Genomic DNA, 20826 nt, shown 5'->3' with positions numbered 1-20826 from the left:
GTACGGTGGGGAGGAGGGGAGAACTCCTAAAATCAGACTTCTAGATGGCTGGAGTTGGAAAGGAGCTTGGGAGCTGTGGCTTGTGTTTTAGCTAAATTTGTTTTTTTGTACCTCAGGGCTGAGTATGAATTGATGGAATGCTTGGCAGCCCCTGGCAGATGAGGGTTGGCTCTGAGAGAAGATGATCTGTCTCTTCTGGAGAGGGAGGTTTGGTTGAATAGGCATAAATCATTCTCAGTGTCAGGAGACAGCCTCCTGGTTGGGGCAGGGTACGGGAGAGAAAAATGATACCCACAGAAGTCTTTTTTTTTTTTTTTCCCAATATATGAAATTTATTGTCAAATTGGTTTCCATACAACACCCAGTGCTCATCCCAAAAGGTGCCCTCCTCAATACCCATCCCCCACCCTCCCCTCCCTCCCATCCCCCATCAACCCTCAGTTTGTTCTCAGTTGTTTTTTTTTTATTTTTTTATTTAAAAATTTTTTTTTTTTTACATTTATTTATTTTTGAGAAACAGAGTGAGACACAGCGTGAATGGGGCGGGGGGGGGGGGCAGAGAGAGTAGGAGACACAGAATCTGAAGCAGGCTCCAGGCTCTGAGCAAGCGGTCAGCACAGAGCCTGATGTGGGGCTTGAACCCACAAACTGTGAGATCATGACCTGAGCCGAAGTTGGACACTCAACCGACTGAGCCACCCAGGCGCCCCTGTTCTCAGTTTTTAACAGTCTCTTATGCTTTGGCTCTCTCCCACTCTAACCTCTTTTTTTTTTTTTTTTCCTTCCCCTCCCCCATGGGTTTCTGTTAAGTTTCTCAGGATCCACATTAGAGTGAAACCATATGGTATCTGTCTTTCTCTGTATGGCTTATTTCACTTAGCATCACACTCTCCAGTTCCATCCACGTTGCTACAAAAGGCCGTATTTCATTCTTTCTCATTGCCACGTAGTATTCCATTGTGAATATAAACCACAATTTCTTTATCCATTCACCAGTTGATGGACATTTAGGCTCTTTCCATAATTTGGCTATTGTTGAGAGTGCTGCTATAAACATTGGGGTACAAGTGCCCCTATGCATCAGTACTCCTGTATCCCTTGGGTAAATTCCTAGCAGTGCTATTGCTGGGTCATAGGGTAGGTCTATTTTTAATTTTCTGAGGAACCTCCACACTGCTTTCCAGAGCGGCTGCACCAATTTGCATTCCCACCAACAGTGCAAGAGGGTTCCCATTTCTCCACATCCTCTCCAGCATCTATAGTCTCCTGATTTGTTCATTTTGGCCACTCTGACTGGCGTGAGGTGATGTCTGAGTGTGGTTTTGATTTGTATTTCCCTGATAAGGAGCGACGTTGAACATCTTTTCATGTGCCTGTTGGCCATCTGGATGTCTTCTTTAGAGAAGTGTCTATTCATGTTTTCTGCCCATTTCTTCACTGGGTTATTTGTTTTTCGGGTGTGGAGTTTGGTGAGCTCTTTGTAGATTTTGGATACTAGCCCTTTGTCCGATATGTCATTTGCAAATATCTTTTCCCATTCCGTTGGTTGCCTTTTAGTTTTGTTGGTTGTTTCCTTTGCTGTGCAGAAGCTTTTTATCTTCATAAGGTCCCAGTAATTAATTTTTGCTTTTAATTCCCTTGCCTTTGGGGATGTGTCGAGTAAGAGATTGCTATGGCTGAGTTAGAGAGGTCTCTTCCTGCTTTCTCCTCTAGGGTTTTGATGGTTTCCTGTCTCACATTCAGGTCCTTTATCCATTTTGAGTTTATTTTTGTGAATGGTGTGAGACAGTGGTCTAGTTTCAACCTTCTGCATGTTGCTGTCCAGTTCTCCCAGCACCATTTGTGAAAGAGACTGTCTTTTTTCCATTGGATGTTCTTTCCTGCTTTGTCAAAGATGAGTTGGCCATACGTTTGTGGGTCTAGTTCTGGGGTTTCTATTCTATTCCATAGGTCTATGTGTCTGTTTTTGTGCCAATACCGTGCTGTCTTGATGATTACAGCTTTGTAGTAGAGGCTAAAGTCTGGGATTGTGATGCCTCCTGCTTTGGTCTTCTTCTTCAAAATTACTTTGGCTATTCGGGGCCTTTTGTGGTTCCATATGAATTTTAGGATTGCTTGTTCTAGTTTCGAGAAGAATGCTGGTGCAATTTTGATTGGGATTGCATTGAATGTGTAGATAGCTTTGGGTAGTATTGACATTTTGACAATATTTATTCTTCCAATCCATGAGCAGGGAATGTCTTTCCATTTCTTTATATCTTCTTCAATTTCCTTCATAAGCTTTCTATAGTTTTCAGCATACAGATCTTTTACATCTTTGGTTAGATTTATTCCTAGGTATTTTATGCTTCTTGGTGCAATTGTGAATGGGATCAGTTTCTTTATTTGTCTTTCTGTTGCTTCATTGTTAGTGTATAAGAATGCAACTGATTTCTGTACATTGATTTTGTATCCTGCAACTTTGCTGAATTCATCTATCAGTTCTAGCAGACTTTTGGTGGAGTCTATCGGATTTTGCATGTATAATATCATGTCATCTGCAAAAAGCGAGAGCTTGACTTCATCTTTGCCAATTTTGATGCCTTTGATTTCCTTTTGTTGTCTGATTGCTGATGCTAGAACTTCCAACACTATATTAAACAACAGCAGGGAGAGTGGGCATCCCTGTCGTGTTCCTGATCTCAGGGAAAAAGCTCTCAGTTTTTCCCCATTGAGGATGATGTTAGCTGTGGGCTTTTCATAAATGGCTTTTATGATCTTTAAGTATGTTCCTTCTATCCCGACTTTCTCAAGGGTTTTTAATTAAGAAAGCGTGCTGGATTTTGTCAAAGGCCTTTTCTGCATCGATTGACAGGATCATATGGTTCTTCTCTTTTTTTTTATTAATGTGATGTATCACGTTGATTGATTTGCGAATGTTGAACCAGCCCTGCATCCCAGGAATGAATCCCACTTGATCATGGTGAATAATTCTTTCTATATGCTGTTGAATTCGATCTGCTAGTATCTTATTGAGAATTTTTGCATCCATATTCATCAGGGATATTGGCCTGTAGTTCTCTTTTTTTAATGGGTCTCTGTCTGGTTTAGGAATCAAAGTAATACTGGCTTCACAGAATGAGTCTGGAAGTTTTCCTTCCCCTTCTATTTCTTGGAATAGCTTGAGAAGGATAGGTATTATCTCTGCTTTAAACGTCTGGTAGAACTCCCCTGGGAAGCCATCTGGTCCTGGACTCTTATTTGTTGGGAGATTTTTGATAACTGATTCAATTTCTTCGCTGGTTATGGGTCTGTTCAAGCTTTCTATTTCCTCCTGATTGAGTTTTGGAGGCGTGTGGGTGTTTAGGAATTTGTCCATTTCTTCCAGGTTGTCCAGTTTGTTGGCATATAATTTTTCATAGTATTCCCTGATAATTGTTTGTATCTCTGAGGGATTGGTTGTAATAATTCCATTTTCATTCATGATTATATCTATTTGGGTCATCTCTGTTTTCTTTTTGAGAAGCCTGGCTAGAGGTTTGTCAATTTTGTTTATTTTTTCAAAAAACCAACTCTTGGTTTCGTTGATCTGCTCTACAGTTTTTTTAGATTCTATATTGTTTATTTCTGCTCTGATCTTTATTATTTCTCTTCTTCTGCTGGATTTAGGCTGCCTTTGCTGTTCTGCTTCTATTTCCTTTAGGTGTGCTGTTAGATTTTGTATTTGGGATTTTTCTTGTTTCTTGAGATAGGCCTGGATTGCAATGTATTTTCCTCTCAGGACTGCCTTCGCTGCGTCCCAAAGCGTTGGATTGTTGTATTTTCATTTTCATTTGTTTCCATATATTTTTTTTTTTAATTTTTTTTTTCAACGTTTATTTATTTTTGGAACAGAGAGAGAGACAGAGCATGAATGGGGGAGGGGCAGAGAGAGAGGGAGACACAGAATCGGAAACAGGCTCCAGGCTCTGAGCCATCAGCCCAGAGCCTGATGCGGGGCTCGAACTCACGGACCGCGAGATCGCGACCTGGCTGAAGTCGGACGCTTAACCGACTGTGCCACCCAGGCGCCCCTGTTTCCATATATTTTTTAATTTCTTCTCTAATTGTCTGGTTGACCCACTCATTCTTTAGTAGGGTGTTCTTTAACCGCCATGCTTTTGGAGGTTTTCCAGACTTTTTCCTGTGGTTGATTTCAAGCTTCATAGCATTGTGGTCTGAAAGTATGCATGGTACGATTTCAATTCTTGTAAACTTATGAAGGGCTGTTTTGTGACCCAGTATATGATCTATCTTGGAGAAGGTTCCATGTGCACTCGAGAAGAAAGTATATTCTGTTACTTTGGGATGCAGAGTTCTAAATATATCTGTCAAGACCATCTGATCCAATGTATCATTCAGGGCCCTTGTTTCTTTATTGACTGTGTGTCTAGATGATCTATCCGTTTCTGTAAGTGGAGTGTTAAAGTCCCCTGCAATTACCACATTCTTATCAATAAGGTTGCTTATGTTTATGAGTAATTGTTTTATATATTTGGGGGCTCCTGTATTCGGCACATAGACATTTATAATTGTTAGCTCTTCCTGATGGATAGACCCTGTGATTATTTTTTTTTTTAATTTTTTTTTCAACGTTTATTTATTTTTGGGACAGAGAGAGACAGAGCATGAACGGGGGAGGGGCAGAGAGAGAGGGAGACACAGAATCGGAAACAGGCTCCAGGCTCTGAGCCATCAGCCCAGAGCCTGACGCGGGGCTCGAACTCCCGGACCGTGAGATCGTGACCTGGCTGAAGTCGGACGCTTAACCGACTGCGCCACCCAGGCGCCCCATACCCTGTGATTATTATATAATGCCCTTCTTCATCTCTTGTTACAGCCTTTAATTTAAAGTCTAGTTTGTCTGATATAAGTATGGCTACTCCAGCTTTCTTTTGGCTTCCAGTAGCGTGATAAATAGTTCTCCATCCCGTCACTCTCAATCTGAAGGTGTCCTCAGGTCTAAAATGAGTCTCTTGTAGACAGCAAATAGATGGGTCTTGTTCTTTTATCCGTTCTGATACCCTATGTCTTTTGGTTGGCGCATTTAGTCCATTTACATTCAGTGTTATTATAGAAAGATATGGGTTTAGAGTCATTGTGATGTCTGTATGTTTTATGCTTGTAGCGATGTCTCTGGTACTTTGTCTCACAGGATCCCCCTTAGGATCTCTTGTAGGGCTGGTTTAGTGGTGACAAATTCCTTCAGTTTTTGTTTGTTTGGGAAGACCTTTATCTCTCCTTCTATTCTAAATGACAGACTTGCTGCATAAAGGATTCTCGGCTGCATATTTTTTTCTGTTTAGCACACTGAAGATATCGTGCCAGTCCTTTCTGGCCTGCCAAGTTTCAAAAGAGAGATCAGTCACTAGTCTTATAGGTCTCCCTTTATATGTGAGGGCACGTTTATCCCTCACTGCTTTCAGAATTTTCTCTTTATCCTTGTATTTTGCCAGTTTCACTATGATATGTCGTGCAGAAGATCAATTCAAGTTACGTCTGAAGGGAGTTCTCTGTGCCTCTTGGATTTCCATGCCTTTTTCCTTCCCCATTTCAGGGAAGTTCTCAGCTATTATTTCTTCAAGTACACCTTCAGCACCTTTCCCTCTCTCTTCCTCCTCTGGGATACCAATTATGCATATATTATTTCTTTTTAGTGTATCACTTAGTTCTCTAATTTTCCCCTCGTACTCCTGGATTTTTTCATCTCTCTTTTTCTCAGCTTCCTCTTTTTCCATAACTTTATCTTCTAGTTCACCTATTCTCTCCTCTGCCTCTTCAAGCCGAGCCGTCGTGGTTTCCATTTTGTTTTGCATTTCGTTTAAAGCGTTTTTCAGCTCCTCGTGACTGTTTCTTAGTCCCTTGATCTCTGTAGCAAGAGATTTCTGCTGTCCTCTATACTGTTTTCAAGCCCAGCGATTAATTTTATGACTATTGTTCTAAATTCACTTTCTGTTGTATTATTTAAATCCTTTTTGATCAGTTCATTAGCTGTTGTTATTTCCTGGAGATTCTTCTGAGGGGAATTCTTCTGTTTGGTCATTTTGGATAGTTCCTGGAGTGGTGAGGACCTGCAGGGCACTTCCCCTGTGCTGTAGTGTATAACTGGAGTTGGTGGGCGGGGCCACAGTCAGTCCTGATGTCTGCCCCCAGCCCACCTCTGGGGCCACAGTCAGACTGGTGTGTGCCTTCTCTTCCCTTCTCCTAGGGGCGGGATTCACTGTGGGGTGGCCTGTCTGGGCTACTTGCACACTACCAGGCTTGTGGTGCTGGGGATCTGGCGTATTAGCTGGGGTGGGTAGGCAAGGTGCACGGGAGCAGGAGGGGCAGGCTTAGCTTGATTCTTCTTAGGTGGTCCACTTCAGGAGGGGCCCTGTGGCAGCGGGAGGGAGTCAGATCCACTGCCGGAGGTTTGGCTCCGCAGAAGCACAGAGTTGGGTGTTTGCGCGGAGCGAGCAAGTTCCCTGGCAGGAACTGGTTCCCTTTGGGATTTTGGCTGGGGGATGGGCGAGGGAGATGGCGCTGGCGAGCGCCTTTGTTCCCCACCAAACTGAGCTCTGTCGTCCGGGGGCTCAGCAGCTCTCCCTCCCTTTGTCCTCCAGCCTTCCCGCTTTCCGAGCAGAGCTGTTAACTTATGACCTCCCAGACGCTAAGTCGCGCTTGCTGTTGGAACACACTCTGTCCGGCCCCTCCGCTTTTGCCAGCCAGACTTGGGGGCTCTGCTTGGCCGGCAGGCCGCCCCTCCGTCCCGGCTCCCTCCCACCAGTCTGTGGAGCGCGCACTGCCTCGCCGCCCTTCCTACCCTCTTCTGTGGGCCTCTCGTCTGTGCTTGGCCCTGGAGACTCGTTCTGCTAATCCTCTGGCGGTTTTCTGGGTTATTTAGGCAGGTGTAGGTGGAATCTAAGTGATCAGCAGGACGCACGGTGAACCCAGCGTCCTCCTACGCCGCCATCTTCCTATCCCCACAGAAGTCTTAATCCTCTTACTCCTCTGAATACCGTTAACCCATTTCCTACCAAAGTGAAAGCTTTAGGAGAGAACTCTCTGCACTGGCCATGTTATAGCAAAGTGCCCCTCCATCAGGGCCCAAAGAGAAGTTTGATCTTTTCTAGAATTAACCTAAGGAGTGTGACTCAGGAAATATGGGCAAGGCCCCGGCCAAAAGCTGGTGGCTGGATTTGAGAATGGAGGTTGAGGGAAGGGGAGGGGACTCAGCTAGGACACTACATCAGTGTTGCCTGGCTGTTATTATCAAAGACTCTTTGGGTATCCTGAGACTGGCCTGGTTCAGGTGATAGAACAGCACATTCTTGGCAGATAAATGTTGAAGGTATCCTGGTTGGAGCTTAAGCCATGTAAGTTTTGTTTTATTTTGTTTTGTTTTGTTTTTAAACGTTTATTTATTTTTGAGACAGAGAGAGACAGAGCACGAACGGGGGAGGGTCAGAGAGAGAGGGAGACACAGAATCCGAAGCAGGCTCCAGGCTCTGAGCTGTCAGCACAAAGGCCGACGCTGGGCTCGAACCCACAGACCGCAAGATCATGACCTGAGCCGAAGTCGGACGCTCAACCGACTGAGCCACCCAGGCGCCCCAAGCCATGTAAGTTTTAAATAAAGAAAATGGATGGAAAAAGAGGGTAGAGAAGGGGAGCAAAAGGTAAAGAGAGAAAGACGAGGCACTGCCAAGTAACGTGGCATGAAAAGGCAAAACAGCTCAGAACTGGGAGGAAAGTGGCTTGTGTGAGTTGGGTAAAATGTTTTCTCTGGTCTCGTTTCATGGGAAGTAATGGAGTTGGTTTACATGATCATTAAGGTCTATCCTAAGTGCAAAATCTCTGATTCTGATTCTATTGCCTGTCCAGATCCTCTTGGTCATAGACCCAGTGTCACAATAGCTATAAACAAGAGCCACAGAACTGATGTGTCCTGGATGTAGGCAATGTAAATTTAGGACCAGACTGGGGCAGATCTTGGGTGTCTCAGGATGGATCCTTCTTTGAATGGTGATGGTAGCCAATTCTCTACATCTGTGGTTCTCCTTCAGGCAACACAGTCCTGGTTATTCCCTCTGCCTCCTGGAGATCTTGTGAGGACTATTACTAAGAAACAATTGCAAAGCACACTGTGAATGTGGACTGCTATGGAGATGCAACTAAACACAAATAGTAACAATGTTAATGATGGCTCTGTCATTTGGGAACCTGTATAGTCATCATTGTAACGCTTTAGTTCACTGAAGGAAATATAGTTCTTATGAAAATATTGGCTTGAAAACTTCAACAGGGAGGACATTTTCAGGTGAAGACCTTGCTCGAAACCCTGCAGATATTTAGTTTCTGGGAGTAACGTATAGCACTTGTTTGGTAATCCAGGAAAACATCCTTGGTTCTACCATTAGTGGTAACGCCCATCCTGTCCTATGCCCCTCCTCTGTTGTAGACAATGAGAATGGCCCAGTTTCTAGACAGCCAATTCAGATTGAGGTTTCACTTAACTTTTTCCTTCCTATGACCTTTTTTGGAAACTGGCTTTTATTTATTTATTTAAAAAAATTTTTTTTAACGTTTATTTATTTTTGAGACAGAGAGAGACAGAGCATGGACAGGGGAGGGGCAGAGAGAGAGGGAGACACAGAATCCGAAACAGGCTCCAGGCTCTGAATTGTCAGCACAGAGCCCGACGCGGGGCTCAAACTCACGGACCGCGAGATCATGACCTGAGCTGAAGTCGGATGCGTAACCGACCGAGCCACCCAGGCGCCCCGGAAACTGGCTTTTAAAGGAAGAACAAAGTGGGTGAGGTTTAGAGAGTAAGAAGTCCTCACTTTTTGGGGGGAACTTACTTTTCTGTTTGTGTGTACCAAGACTGACTTGTAAGTGAGTCTGACCACCAGATCATCTCCTCCTAGGGAGAGAAACCTGCTAGGTAGAGCTCTATGGGAGCCTGGGAGTTTAGGGGGGCTGTCCTGTGACGGGGACCTTGGGGCTTTAAGTACCCATCTCTTGACCCTGAGGAGGCTTCAAAAACTCTTCTTTAGTCATTTTCACTTACATCATTCAGAAAAAAGAAATTTATTCTGTCCTTATTCTGTGCCAGAGTTTTTGTTAGACATCAGCATTTTTCTTTCAGGATTCACAAATTAAGTATGCAAGATGAGATGATATGTTTTGGCAGGTGAGTGGATACGCTTTAGAAGCCTGGAGTCTGTGAGTCCAAAGAGTCATGGTGGTGCTTTTCATTTGAAAACTGTTTTATACTTCACAAAGAGCTCTCACTTGCGTTGTCTCATTGGCCCCACACTTTACCCACAGATGTAGTGATTACTGTCCCTTTTCACAGTTGAGGGCCCTGAAAAGGTTGAGTGGCCAACCTATGGTCACAAAACAGGCAGAGCCAGCACTCTAACTCACTTTTCTGTTCCAAGTCCAGTCTTCTCTTTCCACGGCATTTAGGTGCTCATCCCTCTTACCTCCACCAAACACCAAGCAATGGGGCTGAAAAAGATCATCCATCTTTAAAGGTCTTTCCAGCCTCAGACACCCTGTAATTTATTGGTTCTAAGATTTTTTCGTTTCAAAGAAAAAAAAGATGAAAAAAGAAATGGTTTGAAATATCTCCTGGCCCTCTCCCCTTCTCCTCCAATGAGACGTATTTGGTTCTGTGACATATAGGAAAACGGTGAAAGTGATCAACATAGTTGAGCACATGGTCAGTGGTGGAGTCTGGATATGGACTTTAGCCATGCTCTTGCCATTGTACCATGACGATAAGAAACATCTATAAACATCTTTGGGACCAACTTTAAAATCATTGCAGGTAGTTGCATCTGACAGAATTGCTTGAATGAAAAAATAAGCATGACTCTTCCCTGTGAATTTTCAGGGGATGCAGTGATTTGTTTTTAGGTTGTAGAAAGCCTCTTCAGAGGAATAAAGTATGCATAAACCATTATGTACAGAAGCAATTGAGCCTTTTGTCTTAACTCATGGCCTATTTAATTATAACCTGCTTTTAAATTCCATGACAGTTAGTAAGCAGGAGGAAAGGACCTAACATATAACATAGCCTTCTGGTATTATAATACAGTATCTCATTTAATCCTCTCATTAAACCTGTGAGGTAGGTATTCTTATCACATTTTACAGAAGAGGAAGTCAAAGTCCAGGGAGATTAACCAACCAATCTGTGTAAGATTTCGAGGTTACCAAATTGCAGAAATGAGATTCAGAGCCTTGACTCAAGCAACTATGGGCTGTCTCTTTTTTTTTAGTGTGACGTCTTCCTTTTCTTTGCTCTTTTTAATTTCTAAGTTTTTCTGCCTTGTCTTGTTAGTCTATTGAAGGACCTAGAAAGATATATTGAGGGATGCACCGGAGACACTATCTAGATTAAACTCTTACGTTATAAAAGTGGAAACCAGGCTGAGAGAGAGGAAGTGTCAGGGTCGCAAGGTCACATGGAGAGTTTGTGTGAGTGTGGGAATGAAGGTGAAAACTCCATTTCGTAATTTCTAGTTCAAAATGCCAGACTACCTAGTGACACTGGCTTCTCAGTAAAGAGGGGAAAGATGAAGAAACAAGGTCTCCCATGACTTCTCACCTAAAAGTAAAAAAAGGAGTTACAAAGAATGAAGCCTCAGTCAAGTGAACACAACCAGTGAAAGCATTCAACAATAATCCCCTAAATAAGCAGATAAGCTGAGATAAGTTTAGTAAGGCCATGAACAAAGAAGCTAGTCTTAGACTGGGAGTGGGCAGTTCAGTGGGGAGGGAGGAGGGAAAATTCTAGGCTGAGCAAAGGTTGTGGGGTCAAATAAGTGAAAGTAGAGCTTTGAGGCTGGAGCTCAGAGAGGCAGGGGCTGTGGAAGTGGCAAGATGAGGATGGGAAGGGCGGTAAGAGCTAGACAATCAGGGTCCTGTGTCGAGCTCACTAAGGTCTTTACCCATTCAACTTTGGGTAAACTTTGGACAAGTGCTCTGGCAACCCAGGGAGCAGAGGATGGTTGTGGCTGTAATAGAGGAATTCAAGTTGCCACAAACCTGCAGCAGGAAGGGACAGCTTCATGTTGAGCCACCAAATCCCCATTAGGCTGTGATTCCCTCTCTTTGCCTTAGCTGTTTTGTTCCCTAATTTATGTGCTTTTTGGTTGTTGTTGTTGTTTCTAAATTCCCTTTCTCTTTTTTCTTGGGATGGTGGCCCATAGGGCTGTGCCCCCTCTTTGCCTTCTCCGTTGGCACTGTGCCCTTCTTTTGGTCTTTCACAGATGCACTTTATTTATTTATTATTATTTTTTAACGTTTTATTTTTGAGACGGGGAGAGACAGAGCATGAACGGGGGAGGGTCAGAGAGAGGGAGACACAGACTCCGAAACAGGCTCCAGGCTCTGAGCTGTCAGCACAGAGCCCGATGCGGGGCTCGAACTCACGGACCGCGAGATCATGACCTGAGCCGAAGTCAGCCGCTTAACCCACTGAGCCACCCAGGTGCCCCTTCACAGGTACACTTTAAAATCAGAGTTCATCAGAGTGCTTCCTGTGTCAAGTCCATGCCCGTCTCACTCTTCTTGCTGGCTAATTGTGTTTGTCTAATCAGAAGGGCACTGTAAAGAAATTCCCTTTTCTTTTGAGTCATTTTCCTCATGGAGTCATAATTGTTTCTGGTCTGAACTTGTTTTACAATTAAAAAAAAAAAACTTGGATTACTTTTTTTTGGATTCTAAAACATGATTATTAAATATTGCTAGGAAAATATAAAGAATATAAAAAGAAAATAAAACTCATAAATAATTAAATAAGCAGAGGTATTCACTATTACCATTTTGATGTATTTTCTTTCATTCTTTCTTTTTTCAAGGCATATGTACACTTGTTTTTATACAAATGGGATACTCTGAGCATTTCAGTACTTGCTTTGCTAAAATCTGGGGAACATGTATGTGGTAGGCTCTACTTACCAAAAATCCATTTGTGGGATTACTTGGTAAATATATGTCTTCATTTCCTAGTCTCCCTTGCAGTTGGATTAGGGACACGTGATTTTTTTGGCCAACACACTGTGAGCAGGAAGTGCTACGTGATGTGTTATACTTCTAGGCTTATGCAATCAAGGGCCAGTGAGTGCTTCCGTCATCTCCAACTTCCTTTGATGCAGCAATTTTGGAAGTCACATCTCCCAGATGGTGTGGCTACAAATGGATGAGGTGTGGTTGCAAATGCAAGAGACTAGAACAACCTGCATTTGACTTTGCATGAATGAGAAACAAATCCTTAATTGTGTGAAGTCACTGAGATATCAGAATTTGTTACTGTGGTATAACCTGACCTATTGTGACTACTACTATGACTAACTATCTTTCCCTTCTCTATTACAGACTCCAAGGTGACATGCACTTTATCTCAAAATTCCTCTTTCACATAATTGATTCCTTCTTGTACAGAAATGTGTCTGGATTGGTAGTCCTCTTATAACATTCTCCACTCTCTGGGAGATGAATTTTTAGATAAGGTGAATCAAGAACCTAATTAGGTGCTTTCATTTTGGCCAAATTCTGATTCCAGATAGAAAGATATGTTAGCTGTGAAAATAAAATGGCCAGTGATAAACTGTTGAGCTAACATCCCCGATAGAAATCTCATAACAATTACATTAAACATCTAACATTTATATGGTGCTTTATAGTTTTTTGAAGCATTTTTTTATAAACATCAATATAAACATCATTATAATGTGAAGCTGACTTATTTGCATACAAATAATCAATAGCAAAGCGTATGCATGGTTCTCTCCTCCCTCCTTTTGGTATGAATTCCTGGCTGCTGGGAGGATGGGCCCCTAATTAGAGCAACTGTGGCACAGGGCAGGAAATGGCAGGTGTGGCACACAGGGTGGTTGGAAAAGCAAGAAAAGCAAGAGACTTGGATCTGGCTTTGACCCTAACCACTTGTTGTGTGACCTATGACATTATTACATGTCTCAGAGCTTTCCTTGTCTATAAAGAGAAGAAGAGGTTGGACTGGATGACTACTGGGATTTTTCCAGCTATTGCTGTTCATTCCATACTTCATGACTACCCCGAACATGACCATGGTCTGCTTCATGCTACCTCTGTGCTCCTGAAGTGTTATGTTTGGTTACATAAGGACCTTCCTAGATTCATTCCTTACTATTCTTTTGTAGAGCCTTTCTCTGTCACATGTATAGTTGCATTACAAATGGGTACATGCTTTTTCATTACTTCACTGGCCAATTTGATTTGTCACTCTGAGTATAAATAGAAACAAGTTCCATTTCTAATACAGAAGATGACTCAGGCTTGATGTAGATAAAGGATCATCTGGGGCCTTGATTACCTTTAAGAAAAGGAAGTTTATGTTTCTGAGTCAAAAGGCTAGACCAGTTTTGGAGTATTTTGATAGAAAAAAAAAAAAGAACATCCGAGGAGGAAATGTGATCTTAACTTTCTTGTTTTTGCACTCTGCCCTCCATGGGATCTTAGTGCGGTTCCCAGTAGGTCATCATATCCCCCTCAGCATTGCTCAAAGGCACTGTAGCTCCCCTGGGAGAGGAAGAGCAGACTGAGAGGGCCTGGACTCAGGACCTGGGGGGCAGAGGAGAGCAGGAGTTCCCACAGAGCAGAGTTGCATGAAACCTTCCTGAAGCCAGCTTGGGAATCTGCTTCACTGTGAGGCGTTGTATCAGAAGCCGTGGGAGGGAGGTGGCAAAGAACCTCACTTGCCCTTAATAAGCTTTCAACTTGTGGGGAAGATCTGTGCAGATGACTGTAGGGCAAAGTCCTGTAATAGAGGCAGAACAGACAGATGGGAAGCGAGTGGCTAAAGCTAACACAGAGAATTAGGGAGGAATTCATGGAGACTGCATTTTAGGTGTGACTTGAAGAGGTAGGTTTGAAGAGATAGTGGAGAATGGATATTCCAGGCTGAGGAAATAGGATGAGTAAAGGCATAAGGCATAGCATTTCATGTCAGTGTCTCCTATTGTGTGGCCTTGGGCAAGTTGCTTAGCTTTTAGAACTTTGGTTGCTTCATCTGTAAAGCTGGACTAATGCTTCTTCATAGGGTTTAGGAAGGATTAAATGAGGTTGTGTTTGTGAGAGTGTTTAGTTTAGTGTTAGTTTCCTTTCTTCCCAAATGTCCAACATTCTCCTGATTCTCTCTCCCTCCCCCCATTTGTGCTCTCCCTCTCTTTCTCTCTCTCAAAATAAATAAATAGATAACTTAAAACAAATAAAAAGATCTGTCTGGATTCTAAAGAGGAGAGAACAAATCTGGGGAGAAGGCTGATGAACTGTCTGGGTGAGAAATGAGGATGGCTTTGGACTTGTGGCAGTGGAGATGGAGGGGAGTGGATACATGGGAATTATTAGAAGTGTGGAATCATCACAACTTGGTGATTGGTTAGAGGTGGGGCATGAGGAATATAGACGGCTCAAAGAAAAGTGCACCCCCTTAGATGGATATTTAAGTTCTATGTATCCTGGAAGCAGCAATGAGGAATACTGAAACACAATTTTCTGAGGGAAATGCTGGCAGAATTGGAGAAAATGGTGTGGGTTGTGAGGATCCCATGAGGCAAATCCCATGGGACCTACATGCATGAATTTGGAGCTTGGAAGAGGCATGGACCTCTTGGGAGTCCGTGAGAGGCCCAGGGCTGGGTGTGGAGGTGAGGCACACCCACCAGTCAGCATGTGTGCACCCAGGAGTGGCAGTCAGGGTGACCGGGAAGAAGCCAGGCATGTCGGGAGGAAATGTGGAATGTGGTGTCCTGGGAGTCAAGACAGCTGACTGCGCTGGTCCATCCATGTGGAGATGCAGTTGGTGTGGTGCACCCTTCCCAGTGCAGCCAGGAACATGGCTGGCTCACTTGGGGCTTGCCTCGTTGCTCCTTCCAGCTTCTTCTGACCTTGTTTTAGCACTTTATTTTGAGTCACCCTGTGTCCTGTTGTGCCCCCAGATCCTTCTTGACTTGGAGGAAAGTTGTCTGGTAAATCTTTGATGCAAAATTTCCAGGACTTAATATGGCGCAACTTGCAGATATTTAAGTCTTTTAAAAGATGAGCTTGGAAAAAAGCATGGCTTTACTTTGGGCCTGGGAATTTTGCTTTTAGGAGCACTGCTGACCCACTGAGAAAAGCATATGCGTGGGCATTAAGGTGCAGTGAGATTTACAATTTTAAAAATTAAGATCAGGCAGTATAACCCTTGTTCAATACTTGAATAAATATCCTAAACCCAGTTCAGACTAGAAATAGAAGAGGAAAGAAACATTTAGTGTAATATTTAAGAGACGGAGCGCTATGTTGGAATAGGAAAAGATTGGAGAGGTAGGTGGGGTGGGATCAAATTGCAGTGGGCCTCACCTAGTGTGTGATGTCTAGACTTTCATTTATGAGCAACAAGGAACACCTTGAGTGTTTTGAGCAGAGTACTAACGTGATGCTAAAGATTCTCACTGTGGTGAGCTTAATGGATTAGTCCAGGAAATGAGTGAATCTGGAAGATTGGTCTGCTCCTCCTGGTGACAGACTCTGAGGAGAGCCTGGGCTGAGGGAAGCAGCTATGGGGTGCCACAGAGGGAATGGACCTGAGAGGCCCATACAGGAAAGGAAGAACTGATGTGATACGTCCTGGGTGCTCAGGAGAGCAGAAAGATGACTCTAGGATGACATCGAGACAATAGAAATAGAGAAATCTAGAGGAGGAAATGGTTTGGGGAGGAAAAGGATGATTTAGTCTGTGGATAGTTTGAGTCACCATATAGGATAGACTTAACTGAATAGGTAAACATTTCCCAGATTTCCCCATATTAGTTAGTTCTGCTTTGTTCGGGCCCTGGAAATTTCTATAGAACTGAACTAGTGGCCTTGCAGACTTTGGAAAGAAGGAATTCGTAGAAACAAAGTGAAAAAAGGGGAAGTGACATATTCACTGTCTCATAGGTCTGAGGGAAGAAACAGGATTTCCTCAAATGTAGCCTGAGAGGAAGTGGATTACATTTTTTTTTTAAATTTTTTTTTCAACGTTTATTTATTTTTGGGACAGAGAGAGACAGAGCATGAACGGGGGAGGGGCAGAGAGAGAGGGAGACACAGAATCGGAAACAGGCTCCAGGCTCTGAGCCATCAGCCCAGAGCCTGACGCGGGGCTCGAACTCCCGGACCGCGAGATCGTGACCTGGCTGAAGTCGGACGCTTAACCGACTGCGCCACCCAGGCGCCCCGGAAGTGGATTACATTTTAAAGCCAAACTCCGCTATGTAAAATCAGAAAGTGTGGATTGATTAATAAGTAGTGTTTGGGAACCAGTGAGCCATTTGGAAAAATAAAAAAATTAAAAGATTACATTTTCTTCTTCATACCAAATTAAATTCCAAATAAATAAAAGGCTTAAACATAGGGGAAAAAAAAGAAATAAAATTAACACAAGAAAATAAAAGCAAATTTGTCTAATCCTGGGGATAAATTTCCTTAGGATGAATTTCTAAAAGGGGAATTGAGGGTCCCAGGTTTATGGTACCCTATTGCCAAATCGCCCTCCAGGAAGATTGTGTCTTTCTACATTGCTACCAGCATTGTGTGAAAGTGCCTGCTTCTCCACCCTTCCATCAGTGCTGGCTATTTTCACTCTAAAAAACATTTCATTAATTTCCTGTTAATGACTTTTACCTTTTTAATTAAAGAAGTTCAACTTTTATTGTTAGCTTTTTTTTTTTTTTTAATTTTTTTTTTTCAACGTTTATTTATTTTTGGGACAGAGAGAGACAGAGCATGAACGGGGGAGGGGCAGAGAGAGAGGGAGACACAGAATCGGAAACAGGCTCCAGGCTCTGAGCCATCAGCCCAGAGCCCGACGCGGGGCTCGAACTCACGGACCGCGAGATCGTGACCTGGCTGAAGTCGGACGCTTAACCGACTGCGCCACCCAGGCGCCCCTATTGTTAGCTTTTAAGAGCTCTTCATAAAATAATAATGTAAACCAATTGACACAAATGAAGTAAATATTTTTTTTTCCCACTTTGGTCTGCATTTCAGTTACTGAGCAGTATATGTGTTATGATTCCATTTTATAAAAACAAAAAAGACTGGTTCTATATCCACCAGTATGTCAACAACAGAAATATTATGGTAGTGGGATCTCAGATGTTTTCATTTTCTTATTTGTGATTTTCCTTATTTTAAAAAATGTCTACAACAAACATATATTATTTTTGTCACAATAAGCAAAACATTTAAAACATGTTGCAAACATTTAAAAAACATTGAAAACATTTAAAAAATGTCTTTCCCAATTTTCTGTGAAACTTTTATGAAGAGAGCTTCCTCTAGCCTTAGGAATATTCTCTTCTGGACTCTTGAAGGTGGCAAGGGTGGGAAGTGAGCTTCTCTTTTTATTGGATACCTTCGTGGCTGTTGGGTAGTAGACCCCTGTATAAAGTCCTTCCAGTTTTTCTGTCTCCAGCTGAGCTGGCCTCATGCTCAGCATTACTTAATATTCTGGGAAATCTTCTGACCCAGCTGTCACCACTATAATTGAGACAGGCCCTAGAACTTTATCGCCGTCCACTTGGGTTGCCTTAATGCAATTTCTGTTAAAGACTAATTTAGCATTTTCTGTTCCAACTCTTCAGTTTCATTAAATGAAGACTTTAGAAAACTCCTAGTATGAGCCTGACCTACTTTCTAGAATTTAGGAGCTATTTTCCTAGTCCCACCTCTTCCTCAGGGTACGAGTGAGTACCTTCGGTTGCATTTCTGCAAAGACGAGGCTGATTTGAGAGAGGGGACTCTTGTAACTTTGTGAAGCAGCCCACTCTGCAGCTGGAGAGCTGATGTTCTTCCTCTGGTGGACCAAAAGCTATGAGCTACTCTGTGAGTCCCATCTGTTTATCCAAGGTATGCCCTCAAAGTTGCAAAGATGTTCTGGTACTGTAGGAGAGCCCCTCAGGAATGTGAGACGTCTGTTATGTGCTCCCCTGAGTCTTCTCTACCTGTTCCTCACCCAGCTTGTTTCTTCTTAGATCCCTCATTGAGCTAGTCACTCTCTGCAGTGCAGAGTCAGTGAGCCCCGGGCCTTCCTGAAATACAGTGGACTCGCAAATACTTCGGGTGTAAAGTACAAGGTGGGCTGACCTCTACTTCTCATGGATCGGGCTATAGTGGCTCTCTAGTGGAGCAGAGGTAAACCAGATTTTTCTTCTTTTAAATCCTCAGCAAGTTTGTCTCCAGAGGTAAGGCCCGGCCAAACCAGCTTGTAACTGATTCCATTTACTGTAAAATTCTGATCAATCAAAAAACAGGTTTTTCCTCCATGATTGGCACTGTTCTGGGTGCTGAAGAAGATACCAATGTAACTCTAGACTCTCTGGGCCTCCTTATACACCTCTAAGAGTGTCTGTAATGAAAAAGACTGACCATACCAAGTGTTGATGAGGATAGAAGAGATCTAGGACTTTTATACACTGCTAGTAGGAATGCAATGGTACAAACACTTTGGGAAACAGTTTGATAGTTTCTTTTCTTTTATTAAAAAATTTTTTTTCATTTATTTATTTTTGAGAGACAGAGCACAAGTGGGAGAGGGGCAGAGAGAGAACGAGACACAGAATCCGAAGCACGGTCTAGGCTCTGAGCACAGAGCCTGACATGGGGCTCGAACTTACAAACCGTGAGATCATGATCTGAGCCGAAGTCAGAAGCTTAACCGACTGAGCCCCCCCAGGCGCCCCTCTTTTTTTAACAATTTTTTTCTAATGTTTATTTATTTTTGAGAGAGACAGACAAAGAGCGTGAGTGGGGGAGGGGCAGAGAGAGAGGGAGGTACAGAATCTGAAGCAGGCTCCAAGCTGTCAGCAGCACAGAGCTCGATGCAGGGCTCAAACTCACAAATCGTGAGATCATGACCTGAGCTAAAGTCGACCTCCCAACTGACTGAGCCACCCAGGCACCCCCACTTTGTTAGTTTCTTAAAAAGTTAAACATATAGCTACCATACAGGCTAGCCCTTCCATTGCCAGGTTTTTACTTACCCACAAGGAATAAAAGCATATTTTTATGCAAATATTCCTACAGGAATATTCATGGCAACTTTGTGTGTCATTACTAAAAAGGAAACAACTCAATGTCATCAACAAGTGAATGAACAAACTATGGTACATTCATACAATGGAATACTGTTCAGCAATAAAAAGGAATGGACTAATGATACATACAACAATATGGATGAATCTCAAAATAGTTATGCTGAAAGAAACCCGGCATGAAGGAGTACACACTGTATGATTTCATTTATATGAAATTCTAGAAAATGCAAACTCATCTATGGGACAGAAAGCACTAGTAGTTGTCTGATGTTGGGGTGCAGGGATGGGGAGGGAAGGTTGTACAGGGGTATGAGGAAACTTTTGGGGGTAATGGATATGTTCATTCATGGGTATATGCTTTTGTCACAATGATCACATCGTACAATTTCAATTTGTGCAGTTTTTGCTAAAAGACTATTCTTGGAAAAATAACAAGACTCTGTGGACCTCACAACAGTGTGGATGTAAAGGAAGTGTAGTAACAATTCACTCCAGCTTCCCTGGCCCCTGTTCCCTTATGACCAGGACCTCGGAGGCTCATCCTGCAGATCTCACCTGGCTTATCGCTGAGTTCTCTGAGGCTGTCTCACATATAAACCAGTCTGGCAGCTGGTACTCACATGGTGCCACCCTTGTTGCTGCTTTGAGCTACCTGTGATGCTTTGGGCACAACACTGGCTTTGCTGCAGGGACCAACCGAGAAGGCTGATGTCTTCACCAGAGGCTGTCTCCCAGAGGGGCTGTGTGTAGGTGTACTGGCACCAAGGCTCTTCTGCGTTTGTGTTGAAGAGGAAAGAACGCATCCCTACTGCCTTCCTCTGTGTCCTGGGTACTCTTACATCCATGGGTCACAGAGTCTCTGGTGAAATAACTCCTACAAGTCTCCTTTCTCCGTGATTTCCTGTGCCTGAGCAAAGACATCTGCTAAAATTAATTAATTAAGAGGGCACAAGTGAGCAAGGGGCAGAGAGAGAGAGAGAGAGAGAGAGAGAGAGCAAACCCTTGAAGGTTGGAGAGAGAGAGAGAGAGAGAGAGACAAGTGAGGCTCACCCAAAGTAGGGCTTGAGCTCACCTGATGTGGGGCTCAAACTCACGAACTGTGAGATCATGACCTGAGCTGGAGTCTGATGCTTAACTGACTGAGCCACCCAGGTGCCCCTAAAATTTAGCTTTTTTAGAGTATTTATTTTGAGAGAGAGAGAGCAGGGAAGGGGCAAAGAGGGAGACAGAATCCCAAGCAGGCTCTGCGCTGTTAGTGCAGAAGAGCCCCATGCGGGGTTCAGTGACCGTGAGATCATGACCTGAGTCGAAAACAAGAGTCGGTCACTTAACTGACTGAGCCACCCAGGCACCACAACAAGGGCATCTACTAAAGAAGGATGCCACACTGTTTTCTCATGGCTGATTCCTCTGCAAGTTCTCCCACCCCTGCATACAGATCAGCTCATGCCAGTGAGTGACTTCCTGCTGCTTGCCCCATCCACTCGTCTGACCTGCTTGGACAAGTTGTATCCAAGCAACAGTACCACTTAGACCTCAGCAGGGTACTCCCACCCCCTGAGGAGGCTTGGTCTCTCTGGCAAGCCCCAGATATGGAAGGCTTTCTCCATTTCCCACTGCCTCTTCCTAGATTCCGGGTCAGGGGAGGTAGGGTAGAAGATGGAGGGGAAGGAGGAAAGAGTGAAGGAATAGACATTTCTCCCTTCCC

General features: G+C 43.5%; 1 protein-coding gene across 1 annotated transcript in view; it reads left to right on the top strand.

Moving 5' to 3' along the window:
- LOC124503034 (interleukin-36 gamma-like) overlaps positions 1–20826 on the top strand; it is a 162959-nt gene that overhangs the window by 3022 nt on the left and 139111 nt on the right. The window lies entirely within an intron of this gene.

The sequence above is a fragment of the Lynx rufus genome, unplaced genomic scaffold, assembly GCF_022079265.1.
Source record: "Lynx rufus isolate CCGP_SWC_20201006 ecotype Redwood Valley unplaced genomic scaffold, mLynRuf1.p SCAF_8, whole genome shotgun sequence".
Classification (NCBI taxonomy): domain Eukaryota; kingdom Metazoa; phylum Chordata; class Mammalia; order Carnivora; family Felidae; genus Lynx; species Lynx rufus.
This window is presented reverse-complemented; position numbering and strand designations above follow the sequence as displayed.